Raw genomic sequence first — 19,240 nt, forward strand, 5'->3', positions numbered from 1 at the left:
CTCTATCCCCTCCAACAAGATCTATCTCTGGAGGCTTCCATGTCTGAGTCCCCAAACCCCAGACCAACCACAGGTCTGGAATTAGCCACAGAGTAGTACGCACATGGTCCTACATGGGTTCTCTGCCTAAGACCCCTACCCTAAGCCTTATCAGAAAAGCCAGGGGTTGCCCAGTCAGAGAGGTGACATGACACTGCCTCCTCTCCGAGCCTGTATATAGCAACACCTGACAGCAGCACCCAGGGCCAGGCGGTCTCTCCTGATTCCCTGGCAGCACCTGACCTGAAGGGCAGGACCCAAGGTGGGTGTTCACCAAAGACTTGCCGAAAGAATAAAAGAAGAGAGAAAATGATCTGACAACTCATCAGGGCAAAGAGCTGCCCTGGCCTCAGTATTTACACAAAGGTCCAAAGGAATGAGTCTCTAGACGTGGGGTTGTGGGCACCTTGGGAGAATGGTTAAATAGGGTTTTTTACCTGGTGGGTGGTCCCTGAACCTAGACAAGACAGCTGCAGCCCTCTTCTCCTCCAGGAGACTGGTCCTGGTGGAAATGCTTTGAAGGGTGAGAGAGGTTTAGAAGCCACTCCGGAAGGCATCAAGAGCCCAGTAGGAACTCCTGCCCTGGGCAATGCCCCCAACTAGAGGAGAGGGAGCAAGCCCCTCCCCGACTTCTAGGCAGAATCATCCCCAAGGTGTATGCCAGGAAGCCCCGGCCCTTCTCCACACCACTCAGACTGACCCACCCTCCCACACGGTGCTGCACCCCCAGCAAGCCAGTGTTCTCATGAGAATCTGTTACAGGGAGGCTGTGATCCACACGGGGGTGAACGGGGGTGAACATTTCTGCTTTAATTCCCAACTAACATCAGCCAAGATTGGGGCCGCCCAGAGGGCTCTGCTCTGCTGATCACACAGCAAAGTCCTCCCTGCTCCCTTCTTGCCTGTGGTTTATATCCCTGGAAATCTCCTGGTTGGCCTGGTATTGATTTGCCTTTGAAAAGGAGTCAGTAAGAAATACACACACTGCAGGCCTGAAATAGAACCTGCCCTTTGCAGTTGTAGCAAATACTCCCCACAGCTGGGTCCGTTTTGAACATGCCTCATCCTGGCGGGCCCCAGGGCCCAGAGTGGCCGGCTATAGCCGGTCTTAGCCTTACAAGACCACAGGGGCCCAGCTACAGTGGGCAGCTTGTCATGATGTTTTATGGGCAAGATAAATATTTGTGTTGTATTTGCTGGCACAGCTTGGAGCCTGAGCCCATGTTACGGCCAGGCCTGGGGGGTGATCGGAGGGCTGTCTTGTGCCAAATACATGGAAAGGGACTGTCCTGGTGCCTTTACAAGCAAACCGTTTGGGCTTGAGTGTGGAGAGAATCAATGGGCTTGGATGGGCAGAAGCTGAAGCAACAGATACCGCCAGTTCAGCTTCCCTCCCAGGCGAGGTGAGCCCATGCATCTAAGGATACCCAGCATGTGCTGGTCGCTCACTGCTCCCACACCCACACTAGCTCCCGCCACCCCCAGTTGTCTCATCCTCCAGTGGATGCTAGCACCTCAGGGGAAGTAGGTCATCCAGGCCAGTTGTAAGAGCTAAAGCTGGAACATTTGCATACTTTGCCTAATTTACCTAGTCAGCAGCGACTCTGTTGCCAGCACTTTCTCTTTAGGCTCTCCAAGAAAGTCTTCTTTTTCTAAATTTCAGAGGTTTTTCTAAACCTCCATTTTCTTTTTAAGCTTCTCTAGATGCTTCCAGACCCTAACACGTGGGAGGGAGCCCTGCTCTGGCTAAACATAAAAAATTGGTGGAGTTTATATCTATATCCTACATTTCCTATTCTACCTTTATCTACATTTTCGTATTTCCCCCACTCTTTGCACTACAAAGAAACTGACTTTTATTAAGCACCTAACATATGCCAAGTTGTTTTCGATTTTAAGCAACTCTATGAGGCCAGAGTTATTATGCCCATTGCAAGTATAACCAATGCATTAAACAAACAGGACCCAGGAGATCTATTCAAAAGGCAGACTTGGGTTTGCTGGCCACTCTCCCTTTAAACTGGCTCAATGGCCAGCTCTTTCCCTTTACGTGGGATAAAAGTCTCTGACTTTTCTCTCACTCTTAGGGGATATAACTCACTTTAAGTCACCAACATAATAGCTACATTCAATGACTTGGAATGTCCAGTTTAACATAATAATCAACATATTGGTAGTATAGCTTTCTGCTGTGTTAATGAACGGAAAGACTCTGCCATCACTTAGACACTAAAATATGCATTTATATATTTATATGCCATTATATATTTTACTTCTCACTCACACGGAGACCCCCTAGAGGATGGAAAGGGCAGGGCAGCAGTCCCTGCGGTGTCTGTGTGATCTAGGCCACTGTGGCCTGTGGGTCCAAGTCCCCCAGCAACCTAGGACAGCGCCCAGAGTGTCACACGGGGGCCTTCCATGCCTCGGCCTGGCTGTGATACAGATCACGGCCAATGACATCCCCTTCCCCAGAACTAATCATTGTCCCACCTGCCTTCAGCAGGGCTGAGAAATAGGAAGGGGAAAAAAATGAAGAGAAACAGATAAGGACATGACGTGGCCTCTGCCAGTGAAGACAGCCCTTCTTCCTTCCCTGCCTGAGCTACAGTCTGCTCCTGCCATGGAGGACGAGGGGCAGGGGACGCTGTCAGCTTCCCCTCTCTTTCTCAAACACCTCCCTCTGCTGTTGGAGTCACAGGGAGAGTGGGGAGGTAGGAAGAGCAGGAGGTTTTCTCTTGACAGGTCTGCAAGAGAATGGCTTCACGGACTCTGGGTCTAGAAGGTGTCGAAAGCCGCCCTATCTCGTGGATGATTCCGTGCCACCTCAGAGGCCCCACTGGAACTGACAGCATTTCCACAACTGAGCTCTGCACTGCTGTCCCATTGGCCACCCCTCCAGGCCTGGGTTGTCTGAAAGTTCACTCCGCATATGTTCTCCCCACTGGGTTTTCACTGCAACCCCCTTGGGCAGGACTGAAAATGGATTCAGGTCTCTCTTCCACTGGTGCCCATATGGCCCAGAGACCAGACACCTCTTTCACCCTGATGAACCCCAGGAGTCCTGTGCAGCCGAGTCGCCGTGTGGCAGCAATGCTCCTTGGCTTCACATGAAAACAGCTGGCTTCCGGGCCTTCTTGCCTTTGAAATTTCATGGACAGGAGTCAGACACCAGACTTCTGGACTCTCTTAACTGCAGGAGACAACACTAAGCTCTCCGAGTGGGAGATTTCAGGTGAAAGAAATTTGAGGTGAAGGAAAATGTCCCCCCTATTATGGGGAAGGGACACTCTGAGCATGCTCACCTCACAGGCATTCTCTTAAAATTCTCTTTTGACTTCCAATTATTTGGCAATATATGACTCCCTCATGGTGGGCGGGTGTTTTGAGGGTTGTGATCATAGATTTTCAGCCAACTCTTATAAAGTCTGTATGTGGTCTAGGCTTCCATTGAACCCTCAGTAACACAGGTGACATTCAACTCAAGTTGTTTGAAGCAAAATAGAGGATTTATTCTTAGGACACTGGGATGTCTCATGGAACCCAAGAGTTCATCTGGGGTTCAGGAATTACTATAAAGCAAGGGTTCGAATTCCCTCAGGCTCTACAGCTTGCTTGTTATCACTGCTTCCTTCCTGGCCTCCACTTCATCTTTTCCTCTGTCTTTGCAAACAGACCTACTCCCTTCTCTTCCCTGGCCTAGATATGGGAAACATGGTGGCTGGCAGCTCCCAAAATGTACATCTTACAGTTCAGTCACAAAAAACAGTTTCTAGTCTCTCACGCCTAAGCTCAAAAACCACAGGGGAAAGACACGCAAGCTCAGCTTGGTTTGGAGTCCTCACCAAGACCTATCAGCTGGTCTGGGGACTAGAGACTCACTGTAACATGGCAGGCACCCCTGCAAGCCTGGATGGTATGTGAGGTGCAGAATCTCAGAAGATGGCAGTTGGTGCTAGAAGCCTTGGAGCACTTTTCAGTTGTTCAGTCCTTTGGACTTATGCTAATGTGCCTGGTGTTTCAATCTCCAACTTTAGCAGGACTGGAAGGTCATGGGGTGCTGATTTGTGCAAAAACCACAGAAACCAACCCATCTAGAGAGGTTCGCTCTTCTCATCTTTCCCACCAATGAAGGCATGTTTTTGTCAGTCATGATGCATCTCAAAGTCCCTTGAATTGTGAGATGCCTGCTCGAGTCTCACCTTTCACACAAGATTGCATTGCAAAGGCCTAAGGTCTGAGGCCACATTTTTGACATCTTTGAAGTTAAAGTAGTATCCAGCACAATGTTTTGCACATGGAAGATGCTCACCAAATGTTTGCTAATTGATTCAGAGACACTAAGGACCCAGCTTATATTGTTCCTGTATCACCTCCCCATTCTGGGACACTTAGCCTTCTACTGCTTATCCTGTCAGCTCAACTGAACTATACACCTATAGTTACTCGGTTACTAGGACTGGACCGACAAAGTATCTCCAGGGATAGCTGCTTGAGGACTCCACTCCTCCACCTTGTTTTTAAAGGATTTAGAGCTCAGAAAGGACTTCTCCAAAGCAAGGGAAAAGAGATGTTGGAACAAGAGAAAAGAGTAACTAAGAGGGGTAATTCTGACCTTATCCTGAGTATTTGCAAAGAAGCAGCAGATTGGCGTATAGTTCCAGACACTGCCTTAGAAATACAGGACCAAGAGAAGGCTAGGAAAAATGGCAGAGGGAAGATTCTGATAAGGCAGAAACTTCTTCTAAATCAAGCATTAGAAGGAAGCCAAAACTGGGAAAGCATATCATTATTTAAAAATCCCATTAAGACTCGGTGGGGGTGGGGGTAGGGCTTTGCTAATTTCAGGAAGTGACTGAGTAGTTGTAAGTACCCAAAATTAATTGATGGTTTTAAGGAAGAAATAGAGTGTAGGCAACACCGCACCATAAACCCATCGTAGGAGAGGTGGAGACTATTAATTCTCATGATTCCTCATACCACAGGACAGAAAAGTAATAGTTCAAGTTGTGTATGATGAAATCTAATGCTGTGGCATAATTTTTTCTCATCGATCGGTTCCCAGCCTATCTCTGGTGATTTATAGGAATAACGGAGAGGGAGTACTCACTGCAGGATGGCCAGGGCTGGGAGGTTTATGTGTAATACTGGTTTCCAGAGTTAATAGATTTTCAATTATGGCCTGGGAACCTTGTAATGTTCCTGGAGGCAACAAGCCTAAAACCGAGTAACTCCTAGCTCACTAGATCCCCCCCCCCGCTCCCCAAGAGGCATCTGAATAGATGGGAGTCACTTCTGCCCAGGTCATATCTTGAATACCAGGCTGAGGGTGTCTAAGTCCCATCCTTCATCCATAGAAACCTGGTAACTCTGAGCTACACATTCCCACTTCCCTGAAAAATTGGAAAAGATGTGGTTCATAGAAACAGGAAACCTAGTATTCCTAAGTTAATGTGATCGCTTCACAGAGATTTGATCTAAGAAGAGAGTGTAGAGTAGGAAGCAGGATATCAATTTTTTTTTTTTTTTGTGGGACTCTTGCCGGTGGCCAGGGAATGAACCGGCGCTGCAGAGGCTTGGGCAGCCTTGCAGCCCAGTGCTCAACCGCTGTGCCACCAGGGGAGGCCCAGGAAGCAGGATATCTTAACAGAAGTCACGGCCAAGAGTCTAACTGGGAAGGAGACAGTCCGAGGGACTCAAAGTCAGAAGCCAGGAGAGAACAAAAACATCAAAGATGGCCAAAAAACTCCCTAGTGCAGGCACCTCAGTCACTTCTTCACGTTTGTATCCTAGTCCACCATTGGTCCAAATGTGCACGCAAATATGTGTTGAGTGAGTGCATGAACAGGCCTGTGGAGTCTGCTCAGGGACAGCAGAGGGCTTTGCTACTCACCGAAGAGTCACATGCTTCACCTCCACAGCCCCCTGAAAGGTGAATGGGGCTAGTGGGCTGTGAGGGGTGGTGTAGGACCTCTGAGCACAGTGCTTGGCCCTCAGACCATGTGTTCCCTTGCAGTGGTAATTACAGAGGTCTCGTGTGCCAGATACAGTCCAAGAGGCAAGGACTCCAGTAAGCCTGGTTCTCCAATGCCCACCTGACCAGATAGCCAAAGTGGGTGAGAAATAAACCTGTGTTGTTAAGCCATTATGATTTCTTAGCCATTCCTACATAGATTCACTAGACTAGATTTATTCACTCTTAGTCAGTTCAGATGCTCTAGCAATGTGCCATAGACAGGGTGGCTTAAACAACAGACACTCCTCTCAGTTCTGGAGGCTCACAGGTCTACGACCAAGGTGCCAGCAGCTTTAGTATGTGGTGAAGACCCTCTCCTGGGTTGCAGGCAGCCACCTTGTCAACTGTGTCCTCCCTTGGCCTGTCCTTGGTGTGTGCACTTGGGGAGTGAGCACCAGCAGTAACGGGACACTAATCCTTTCACTGAGGCTCCTAGTTACCTCCTAACACCTTCAGGTTGGTGGTTTGGGCTTCAACAGTTTAATCTGGGGGGGGGGGGTTGGTACAAACATTCATCCTTTAACATCAAATCAATCTAACCCATCAACTCACATCCCAAGTCTCCTTTTGTATCTTCTTGCAAAATGGCCACTTTCTCTGAACAGGGCACACTTCTGGTCTACCATCCTTTCACTCTCCTTCACCCTTGTTGCCATTATCCTTCTTCTCCCTCCTTTTACTCCCCTCACTCATTACCGATTTTATTAGCTGGCTCAGGTTTCTCTTTTGCTCCTCAGTTCCTGCGGTCATATTTTACATCTGTACCGCCTCTCCATCTAAAGTTTCGGCTTCCAAATGACATGACATTATCAGCGCCAACAACATTCAACCACATCAGCGCCAAGCACTCCCCCTGGCCACACTCTAGACCTTATCATCCTGTAACTCTTGAGAAATGCAAATTCGACTACCTGTATCTAACCCAATTCTCTCCTCTCCCACCACATTGATGTTAGACCTCATTTAGACTTCTAATTCTTCAAGCCCAACTTAGGTTTCTGCCTCTCCTTTTGGACCCTAAGCTCCCTGAAGTCAGGGCTGTGTTTTATTCCTTTATGCTCAGCACTTCTCACAGTGCATGGACAGGTAATCCTGCAAAGGTGAGCAAAGTGGCTACCCCTGCATGTGTGGTGGGAGGCTCCCAGCGCTGCTTAAAGGTGCTTTGTTAAATGACATCATAGGTTTGCCTCAGGAGCATCTGGGCAGATGCTCTGGACACCGAATGATTACCACCCTAAAAGTGCTCCACAACTGTTACCTGTGCAGGGTCAGGCAGTCTCCCGACTTCTTCCACCCTGACTCTCAGCTTTCCTTTTTTCCCCCATCAATTGTTCATGGGAATCAAATGCAATCCTAAATTTGAAAGTATAAAGAGCTGTATAGAAACATAACAATCCTTGTGATAATCAACCTGTGAGGTTCCTTTTGCTTAGTATGTGCTGGTTTTTTAGATTTACACTTTCTTGTGAACAAATAAATGAGCAAACATTGGGGGAACCAAGTGCTCAGAAAGCCAAAGACAAACCCTCGGGTCCTCAGATGAGCACAACCTGCTTCCTGCAACTTGCTCGACCCTTCATTGACCAAATATTCACCGATTTTCTGCTGTTTTTAGCTCCTCAGTACGACACAGCCTTGCCCTCATGGAGTTCTGTTTTTTCCCAGGGAACGAGTAAATATATAGCTGCAGTCAGTGTGATAAAAGCAAAAAGAAATGCTGGATGCCGGAGGTAGAGGGCCCTCTGATTCCCTCTGAGGAGAGAGGGACAGAGTTTTCCTGAGGAGCTATGTGCTCTCCTCAACTACGCAATATGAGCTCTCCTGGGAACACTGCAATCAGACAGGGCCTGGAGGAAACAGGTGCATGGAAAAGAACTGAACGTGACAGGAAATTGAGCTCCTTCTTGTAACTCCTCTCCCAGGCTATGTTCCTTGCCCTGGCAATACCTGGACACCGCCACATCTGCAAATCCAGATATGTGTGATTATCCCCACAACAACTTTGCAAAGGTCAGAGTCACCACTTGCTTCTGCATGAATTACAGTCAGCCCTCAGAGACCAAGTCCTATACTCCTATCACCATGTCACTCTGCCTCTCGTACTTGAAGATGAGGTCACACAGAGCCTGGAGAGGGTGACGGCCTCTCCCAAGCCCTGAAACTGGCTTCAGAGCCTTAGAGTGGGGTTATAATGCAAGTGACCAGGGTTCCTCTTGCACAGGTGGCTCCCTGCAGTGCAAGCCAAAGAGATCTCAAGCTCATTATGCCAGATGCTCAGTTCCAGGCAACAGAAATTAAATGCTGCCCGCACAAGAGCAGGAAGAGGCATTGCATTCCCAGCTGGCCAGGCAGGACTGGAGAAAACATATTACCCCAGGACAGGAGAAAACATATTACCCCAGTGATGACAACTAGACAAAGCAAGTGTACCCTGAAAATCTGCACAGCAGACAGACTGACTGTCCTCCCGTTCTCAAGGGGCTGGAGTCTGCTTCCCTGGATCTTTGGAGACCTTGAGTTGCCCCGAGCTTGGCTCAGCATTGTATAAAATAAAGGGAGCACATATAAAGCACCCCACTTTCTCCTGGACAGCAAGACCTGAGGGCCACAGAGACCAGTCATTTTTCCGTGCAGGGTTCCAGAGCATACATGAGATTGAGGGGATATTTTAGTAAACTGTGGATGGAAGAGACTGAGGCCTCAGAACCCATTCTTTTCCTCACTCTTATCCTAGCCACTAGGAATATCTCCATGTATGGGAAAATGGGGGATGGGGCAGCAGTAGAGAGAGCATATCCAGATGTAATTTTTGATATCAAAGTCAGCTCTTTCAATTATTTTCTACTCGTTTCCCCCCACCAACACCTTTTTTACTTGTAACTATGGAAACTTGTAATAATTGTCCATTTAGATACACAAGAGGAACAATTTTGAAACAAAGATAGTATCTTTTCATTAGCCCCATGCTCTGCTTCCTCTTGTAGCTGTCCCTCCCCCTGGCTTACTGGTGTACACCGTGGCTTCACCACTGAGCAGAGAAGTGGCGACATCACTAACATCCACTATAAAACCACCATCTTGGCTTGTGGGTCAAAAGAGGGATGTCACTGCAGGAGGGAGGGCATACTAGATGCAATGCTTCTACAACACACAACAGGACAGCTGTGAGAAATCCAGGAGGACTTAGTATGTGGGGATCTATCCACTCTTTTCTCAGCCCCAGCGAAAAGATGAGTTGGGGGAAAAGCACTTACGTGATCCACAAAGCTTAGAACCTGGGGGTCTGGTATCTGAATGTTTTTGTCAAAGGACCATGTTTCTCAAAGTAGCATACCCCAGATAACAGTATCACATGATCCAGTCATGTTATCCTTAAGCTTTACTTTGATAATGGGGAGACAACAATATTTTTAGATAGAAACAAATATATGTCATGGGAAGAATACAAATGTCTCAAGGACTTTTACAACACTCCATGAAATTAAACACCATTTTGTGCCTAGGTAAGCAACTTCAGAGTTCCCACTAGGGCTAGAAGGTACTCTTTCATTCTCCACTAGGAATATCTCATGAAAAAGTTTTGAGGTTTTGCCCAGCACCCTACTTCCTTGGGGGCCAACACTCTGCATAATGGTCCACTTTGGGCCTCCCCCGTGGTACAGAGGATTGAACACAGTGCTGTGAAGCTGTCCACAGCCTCTGCAGCGTGGATTCCATTTCCAACTGGCCAGGGAGATACCCCCATGGTATGACAGACCTCTCCTATCTCACCAGCTGCTCCCTTCAGCAGTGTTTTCGGTTCACTGCCTGTTCTGCTCTCCGCTCTGTCTCTGGTGAATTCTCTCACCCTCCCGTGCCTCTGGCCTGTACCCCAGTTTTTCTATAAATAAATAAATCTGAAAAAAATAATGGTCCACCTTTTCCAAGGATTCATTGGAATGATTATTTAGCAAATCTGATTTCAAGCCAACCTTTAAGATAACTCAGTTCAAAGCCTCCCCATTCAGAATGCAGATGAGTTCAATTGCACAGGAGAACTGATGCTCCTCCCTCCTCTCTTGCAGTGAACCCAGAACACACATCTGGTTGTGCTTCCAATTCAAGGGCTGAGTTCTGAGCACATGCACTTGCCCCTGAATGCCTGAGTGCCACCTACTAACCTGGGAGAACCCAATCACACTCATTTGAAGAGGCCCAGGAGGGAACCAAGAACAGAATCAATATTCATTTTCTTGCTGCTGAAAAAAAGTGACAAAGGACGCTGTCCAACAGGACAACCTCTCGATGTGAGGACCAGTGATTTATTGGACAATTGGCAGATGGACCTGAATTCCCAGACTTGACTTCCTCCCCCATGCCATCACTTGTCCTTTTTCCTCACACTTCTGCCAAAGGAAATCTTGTGCTGACCCTGCAGACATTTTGACAGCACCTGGGTCTTAGTTAAAACTAAGTTGAGATGTCTAACTCTCAGCATGGACTAAGACCCCCAGGGTTAAACACTCTGGATCAGGACCAAATATTGCTGAGGCAAGAAATTTCCTCGCCCTCTGTGCTCTAATAAGGAGGAAACAAATCAGAAGAACCACTGTACCCTCAAATAAAAACTTAAGGTGAGAAACTGAAAGGACATGAGTAACAAGGTAACAGCCACACTTACCGGTGACGCAAATCCTGGGCCTTCCCAGCAAGGTCCTTTTTTCACTACTGCTTTTCACAGGATCTCTTCCCTTTCGACTTCATTTGAGCTGATGCAGAGGGCCCTCCTTTTTCCCCCAGATGAAGCTTGTGAAGGAGTTCAGAACATGCCACCCCAAAACTCACTGCTTTGTCATGTTATTGTGAGCTGACGGCCCTTGAGAAACAGCAGCTGCAGGAAGGGCATCATGAACTCCACTCTTGACCTAAAAGCAGAACAATTCCCATAAAGAAATTGTCCTTCTTGCCCCAGGAAGAGGAGGACACTCTTATCACCAGACACTGGGAGTGATGCCAAAATAGACCTATACAAACAGACCTATTCAAATAGCCCTTATCTTCCATTGGTTTCCCCCATCTATTTCTCAGTCACTATACCACTCTACAAATTTAACCCTTCTTTACTAGAAAGGTATAAAAAGCTCTCCATCCTAACCATTTCATTGGGCCCTCATGTTTCCTCTGAAGGCACTCATGTAACCATCAAAATATTAAATAAAATTTGGATGTTTTTCTCCTGTTAATCTGTCTGTCTTGTTTCAGTTTAATGCTTAGGCAGAGTCTAACAGAGTATTGGAAAAGATTTTCCTTCTCTACCCACACCTCAATTCTTCTAGAACCAAGCTTGACTACCATGGATCTCCCTGTTTCCTTTTGTACCTGAGCAGATCAAATTGCATTAAGGGGCTGTGGACAGGAGGCAGTGCAGGACAGGAGGCAGGCCTGTGTGCCACACTGTGTCCGGTCAGGTGAATGCACATGGAGCTGTCTTTCTCCCAAGAAAGTGGGACTTGTGGCCCAGGATTCAGTTTCAAAGACGGGACTTCTTTGCCTATCTGTCAGCTCCTCAGAGGCAGAGAGAAGAGAGCCACCATGGACCCTAACAATGACCATCATTAACATGAGAGCCTGGACTGAGCTACGATGAATATTGCAAGCTTCTGCATTAACACACTCAGTCTGTACTTCATAGCAATTGTGGCCAGCCCTACAGAGCAAATGCATAATCTCAAAGCTCAGAGATTCAAAGTCACCTGGTGGATGATCAAAACTGTTTTTGAGTGGCAGAGTAAGGCATGGTGCCCTGATTTGGGAACTGGGATATAAACAATGGAAAGCATGCGTAACCTGGGCAGGCATACCTCTGTCTGAGTTTCAGCTCCCAGTTACCTTGCCTCTGGCTCACTTGGAGTGGTGTGTATATGGAAAGGAGGGGTGATTCCTGATCTTGCCCCGTAGCTCCCAGATGATGCTTCATCCCTCTCTGATGCTACTGCCCACAGTCCATTCCCTCCACATAATGCCAGCCTCATTTCTCACAAGAACCTTGCTCTCTGGATCAGAGAATGAATTCAGGGTCGGCCCAAGGGAGAGGAGCTTTCAAACAAGAATAACCATCTGGTTCCCACAAAGAGATGGGGCAGGGGGTGGGGAGGGGATCTGGGATCCTTCCCATCAGCATCTCTGCAGCAGGGACCCTTCCCCACCCCCAGTCTCCATTGTTAGGCAAACAAAGTCCTTGGTACTAGGGTAGATTGGATGCAAATTGAATTAAGTCTCCATCTGTTAGTTTATTCATTACTGAGTTTTGTTTTGTTTTGTTTTGTTCTTTTTTCTCTTTTGGACTGGCTGTGTTTCATACTTGCTAATGAGCGGATCAAATAGCATTAGGGGCTGTGGACAGGAGGCAGTGCAGCTCAGCTGGGAGCCCCAGAGTGCTCTCTGACACCTCCAGAGACAGCCCTCCCCTCCCATTCTCCCTTTGGATTTCTGCTGCCTCAGCCCTCCTCAAAAAACCGCCCAAGCTGTTGATTCAAAATAGATATTCATTTACATGGAATTAGCACATTGCTCATTTAATGTTCAATTCCACCCCCGGTTCCACTATCTCAGGTCCCCAGTTCCAGGCTTAGGTAAGGAGGTCTAGCTGGGTACAGGGATGTTCATACTTAAGATGATTTCTCAGGAGGAAGATTTTTAGAGAACAGATTCTCGGGTGCAGTTTCTGAGCTCTGCTCTCTGCCTTGCTAAGGTCAACCCTGTAATAGCAGGAGGTTGACAGCTACCTTTGAGTCAGGGCCTCTAGTCTCTGCCCAAGTTTTCTCAAGGTGTGAGAAATTCCTGCCCAAGGTGTTGGGTTGATGGGGAGGAACTAGGAGAAGGTAAGGAGCCTGGAGCACCCATGAAAATACCAGGAACAATAAGAAGGATGAAAATCAAGGCCACCATTTATTGACCTTCTACTATGCCCAGAAATTGTTCCTATTTGTTTTAACTCTCCTACATTGCTGGTGGGAGTGCAAACTGGTCCAACCACTATGGAAAGCTGTGCGGAGGTTCCTCAGCCTACTAAAAATGGAGCTACCATACGACCCAGCAATTTCACTCCTAGGGATCTACCCAAAGGACACAAAAACAGTGATTCAAAAGAACACCTGTACCCCTATGTTTATTGCAGCACTATTTACAATAGGTAAAACCTGGAAACAACCCAAATGCCCCAAAATAGATGACTGGATCAAGAAGATGTGGCACATATATGCAATGGAATATTATTCAGGAATCAAAAAAGATAAACGCATGCCATTCACAGCAACATGGATGGAGCTAGAAGGAATTATGCTCAGTGAAATAAGCCAGAAAGAAAAAGAAAAATATCAGATGGTTTCACTTATAGCAGGAATATAGGAGAACCAAATAAGACATCAGTGTAAAAAAAAAATAACAGTGCAAAACACAACAAAGCAAAAACAGACAGTTACAAACCAGAGACACATTGCAGGGGAGGAGGTGGAGAGGGATCAGAGGGAGGGAGGGAGGAGCACAGGGGACTGAGGTGATGGTGCACGGGTGTCTTGGGGAAGCAAATTCTATGGGGACTCCACCTGAGGGGGTGGGGGGAAGAAAATATTGTTTAAAAAAATTTTAAAAATTAAAAAAAAAAGAAATTGTTTCTATTTTAATTCCAACCCTTATCCAAATACTTAAAGAGGAATGGGATCAGAGATTTCAGGACCCTTTCAAATGCATATTTGAAAATCTAACAGGCTAACAAAAAGGGAGACTCTAGATTTATGTAACTGAGAGTACAGATCCAGGGGTTTTAGATGTTAGGTCCTTCTAGACTGAACAGACCATGTGCCAGAGGGTGGGTCAGTCTCTCTCTCTCTCTCTCTCTCTCTCTCTCTCTCTCTCTCTCTCTCAGCTCTGCTTCCCCTGCCTGGAGTCCCTCTGAGACAGCCTTCCTCAATGTGGTTCCCAGCAGCTCCAAACTTGAGAAGGAAAGAGATAAAGAAAGTTTCTCTTTCTCAGTGATTTGATTTCAGATCCAGGGTCTGACTTCCACTGGCACAGGTTGGGTCACATGGTCACTCATGAATCAACTGCTCTATTGGGAGACACAACACCCATTGCTAACCAGGCACCTGACTTCCACATGCCATGCAGAGAAGGGGTATGGTATCCATGCCTCCATCCTTATAAACACCTGGCTTGGGCATCAGGGGAGGGGATTCTCAGGGGAGGTGTCAAAATTGGGTTCCTGTTACAGAAGAATAGACGCTGAGGGAGAAAAACAGTAACTATCCACTGCAGAAATCATGGCCCTGTACAGAGGGAAAAAAAACTCAGAAGGGTGCGTTATTTTCCAAGGGTTGTACCGCTATAAATTGCAAGTTGGTAACAGGATCTAGACTTGGTTATCAACAAAGCCACACATTGTATGTCGTCGGTCCTCTTACGTTGAGTATCGGGGGACAGGAGATTAAAAAAAGGGTATTCAAGGTAGAAGCAGAGAAATGTGTATAATGAAAAATCTTCTTTTCTGATTTAACACAGATTAAGCTTCCAAAATGGTGATATAGTGCAAATATGTCACTGGAGAAGGAAAGATGCATTTATTTACTGGAACTGACTATCTTGTGACGGAAATAAATACTTTTACATTACAGGACAAGAACAGATCTCAGGAGATTTGAGATCATCGGGGCTGACGTGTACCTGCTAGCACAGCTCTTTTTCATCCTCTCCCTCACCTGCCTCCTCCACAAGTGCAGAAGACCACATGCCACCGGGGTGCTGCAGGACCTTGTTACTTCTATTGAAGAGATGTGTATGGTTATGAGCACGTATCTATGGGAAAAACTAGGGAATTGACTTACATAATTTTCTGTGCCTCTGCTATTGTGTTCATCACTGGGTCCCATAAGTATCCCCAAGGCTGCTAATACCCAGTGCTGCCTCGGCTGAGTAATTCACAATGCAGATTGGAAAGCCTTCAACCATGTCTCTGCTATATCCCACTCTGCATTACTAAGGGTACTTGGATTGCAAGCAACAGAAACCTACTCTAGCTAACATAAGCCGAATGCATGCAGTAGGGGTCTGGTCTCCAAAGACATCTATCATTAATGTCAACAAATATATTGCCAACACAACCTTCTTTGTATGTATTGTTGCAGATTTTATATCTTAGTCTTTAATACATTTTGAATTCTTTTTTTCGTGCATAGAATTAGAGAACGATCCAATTTCTTTTTTTTTTTTTTTGTAAGCCATCATTTTCCCAACATCCTGGTTAAAAGAGACTCTCCTTTATCTATTGTATGGCTGTGGTGTCTTTGCCATAGATTAGATATGTGTGGATTTATTTCTAGGTTTTCCTCATACTGCCATGGTGCCACACCCTAGAAGGAGTCATCCACATTGAATCGCACATGTATTGCTCCCTCTGTAGTTGTGCGAAGCAGAACCTTGCAATTTCCCAACATAATTCCTGCCTAAGCAGTCTTTCCAGATAGAATACATACTTCACTGTAGTTGCTATAATCTCAATTCTTTGCCAAAAGCTCTGGTAGTTCTCTCAGCCTAACACAACATAGGAGGACCCCAATTGATGACTCTTCCTATCCTATTTGCTCCTCATCACTCAAGGAAAGGAGGCCTAAGTATTCAGACATCTGCCCCAGTGGATGGTCTCTTACACCCCCCTTTTCAAGCCTTCTGTGGTCCTCACCCTTCCCTCTGCCCTGCTGAAGGAAACTATCTGTTCTTCCTCTGCTGCTGTGTCTTGCAAGCCCAGAGCTTTTAATTTCATATAATGCTAATCAAGTCTTTTCTTTAGCTTTAAGATTAGAAGTGGTAAGTGCTCTAATTTCAAGCCACAGTTCTGGAATACTTTCCTTATCAGTTTTCATGGAAGCAAAAACACTAAAATACAGACAGCTGTTTCCCCTTTCAGTATGACCTCACCTGAGAAAAAGCACAACCTTCCTTTAATATGTCTTTGACCTTGCTCCTTGCAGAAAAATTACCCTTGAATTACTGTGCTAAGCAGCTTTTGACCCCTTCCTGAGCTGGGCTTACATTATGAGAGCCTTCACATTAGCTGCGACTGCCTGTGCTGGGGCCATCTGGGATGGCAGATACCAGCTCCTCTTAGATTCCTTCCGATCCTCAAATCTCTTTCTTGATAGAAGCAGGCAAGACTTCATCTCAGTTCATCACCGAACATTTTCTATTTAATGCTACATCCACTCTGCGCTATACTCTCCCAACTATTAACCTTGCTATTCATTTCTGTTTCTGCCCTTAGCCCAACCTTTGGACCCAATCCACACACTGCTTTTGTATCTACTTCCTCATTATCCACGACCACTCTTCTGTTATTCTTCTCTACCCACCTGGCCTGCTGTTGCTGGACCCAGATACCCTTCTGAGGATTTATCATATTAGGGAGCTGTCTAGAAAGCAGGAAAAAATGAGATAAGAAAATGAAACAAACAGGGAAGTTTTAATGAAATATTATTTCATCAAAATGTAAGAATCTTGCTCAGGGAAAGTCATCAAGAGGTCTGTGGTCATCTTTGACCAAAGTGATATCACTGGGTGGAGTGGGGGAAAAGTGGGTACTTGAAGCAGGAAAGAACTATTAATGTCGGTTCTAATATATAGGACAGGTTGTGTCCAGCCTCTCTAACAGGCAGGTCTCCCTATGTGGTAACAACCAATTCAGGATTCAACCTCAACTGCAAGATTAACCCAAGAAGAAGAGAAAAAGTCAGGGTAAGAGCTGCAATACTTGGAATGGGTGGAGAAAGGATAGTAAGCCTATCAGCATTATTGCCATATCCAGAAATTACCTGTCATTTCCAAGGATTTCTAGAGTCACATTGCTACCAGAGGATCTTCCCAGAAAAATCTGGCTCATGAAAGATTAGTATGATGAACCAAGGTATAGCACCAGGGACTGGATTCCATCCTAGAGGTAGAAGTGGATGAGTGTGGTAAGAAGGTATGGATGGTGGTCAGGGGCTACCCATCAGCTCTTCTCTCACAATACCCATCTTGGGTAAACCCAAATATCCTGAGGTCTTGATCAAGCTCTGGATGCCCCAAGTGGCTCGCCTAGACACTATACTTTATATCCAACCAGTCATCTCCATGTCACATTCAGCATGACCCTAACTTAACCATGTCCCACCCCAAAACTTCTGTGTCCTCTGTTTCAGAGAATGGCATCTCATTAGCCATGTAGAGCTTCCCAAAGCATAAAGTTGAGAGCTATCTCTGACTTCCCTCTCCCTCAAGCTACTGAGACTTGTCAATTCTACCTCCTAAATGTTGAGCAATCAAATATTGTACCTGGTCTCCATGTCATTACTATAAATGGCACTCAGGCCCCCGCCAATTCCACCTAAGTTACTGCAATAGCTGTGCTATCACTGACCCATCTGCCCATGTTAGGCTCATCTTCCATGCCATCCCTGTGCTCAAAAACCCTAGAATGCCCTGCCTTGGGTTGAGGAGACAGCCCAAGCTCAACTGCCCTGCCTGCCTGGCCCTCTTTGATATACCTTTGACTAGTCCCTACATTTCCTGCTGCTGACTCAAATTTCATGCAGCACAAACACAACACACTTGTAGTGCTCCCTTCACACACCTTGTGCTCCCTCACCTCTATATCAATGCCCCAATGACACCTTGGAGATGATGACTTTCCTGATATTATCTAACACAATTGCTTCTTTCAAGCTCAGTTCCATAGAACCTCCTCCAGGAAGGCTTCCCTATTCCCAACACTGACTTTTCTAAAAGTCAAAATATTATTTTTAAAAGATTCTGAAAGTATGAGAAATATTTCAATTTTCCCATTAAAGGGAGCTTCCAATTTGTGCTCATATAACGCACAATGCCTATCTTCACCAAAGATTATACTACCTCTTATCATATGTTTATCATTTGCCACTTAATGAGAGTTTCCATAGGAACAAGGATAATATATTACATCTCCAAAAATCCAGCCCATATTAGACTTTAAATAAAACTTTTTAAAAGAAAATCCTTTTGGGTACCTAATTCTCCCCAACTTTTATTCAGCATAGTCCATCCCTTTCAAGGGAGCTGAAAATTGTGGTTATAATCATGTCCTCTGGATTTGGGGACAGCTGTACCATTCTGGCTCTTCTATTTATTAATGGTGGGAACTCAGGCAAGCTTTATTTAACCCTCTGAGCCTCCCTCTTCCTCACCTACAAAATTAAGATCATAGTAGAATCTACCTTCAGTGGTTATTGTGAGGCTTCAGAAAGGCAATGTATGACTGTTTGGGATAAAGTGCTCAGAAAAAAATCTTGGTCACCATCATTCCTCTTCTCTTCTACTTTCCTCTCCTCCAGCCTAAGCATCCTGAAGTCTGCAGGAGGAAAGAGGATTAAGATTTGGCAATGGAAAACAAACTAAATCTTTTTAGTATATTTTTAACCTCAAGTTTCTGCGTTTGTGCCAAGGAAACACTGAAAGAGAAGGGGCTTCCTAGCAATTCTAGCTCTTTTTTTTTATCCCCAAGAGGAAAGCATCACAAAGACTGACAGTGGCAGCAAGAACACTCAGTCACCGAGCCTGGATGAGAGAAAAGCTCACTACAGAGAGAAGCGGCCACAGAGACAGAGCTCATTAATGCTAATGGCCTTTGTGCAGCTAATTAGCAGCATATCACACTCAATATTTACCCTGTGTGCTTACAAAGTTTCATGTTCTCCTTGGGAAACAAGCTGTTTCTCTACCTGACTTGTGGTAAGGAAACCTCTGCCACCAGACCACAGCTTTGTCTGCCTGGCTGGGCTACTGGAGGGGAGGCAGGGCTGCCATCCAGGGGAGGAGGGATTGCGCTCGTGGTTCTCATTCCAATCTAGGGTAGAATGTTGGGCAGCTACTGTCCTTGCCCAACAAGGGTGCCATTTTCATGACTCAACCAAGCAGCTGTCAGCCCCGAGTGCCTTCTGCACAACTGCTACGTGCTTAGCATCTTCCTCTGGAAGGAGTGGTTCTCTGAGCTCAGTGGTGCTCCCTCCTACCATAGGGCCTTGGGTAATGGGTGAATCACCAGGAAAGGACCTTCCTGGATGTCTGTCCAGGCAGAGAGCTCTTGGTGGCCTATCCACCACCCATTCAACACCCTTTAATACACCTTTACTGCTCCTGAGCTGA

General features: G+C 46.1%; 1 long non-coding RNA gene across 2 annotated transcripts in view; it reads right to left on the minus strand.

The window, feature by feature from the left end:
• The window catches only part of LOC119240679 (uncharacterized), a 170,546-nt gene that overhangs the window by 118,926 nt on the left and 32,380 nt on the right, over positions 1 to 19,240 (minus strand). The window contains exon 1 of one of the 2 annotated variants that reach the window (XR_005124162.2): positions 10,716 to 10,965. The exons of the other annotated variant lie outside the window; for it this stretch is intronic. This is a non-coding gene — a long non-coding RNA (uncharacterized LOC119240679). Of the gene's footprint in view, positions 1 to 10,715; positions 10,966 to 19,240 lie in introns of those variants that run through there. 2 annotated transcript variants of the gene reach the window in all.

The sequence above is a fragment of the Talpa occidentalis genome, unplaced genomic scaffold (assembly GCF_014898055.3).
Source record: "Talpa occidentalis isolate TD23 unplaced genomic scaffold, MPIMG_talOcc4v2.1 talOcc4.12, whole genome shotgun sequence".
In the NCBI taxonomy this organism is placed as follows: domain Eukaryota; kingdom Metazoa; phylum Chordata; class Mammalia; order Eulipotyphla; family Talpidae; genus Talpa; species Talpa occidentalis.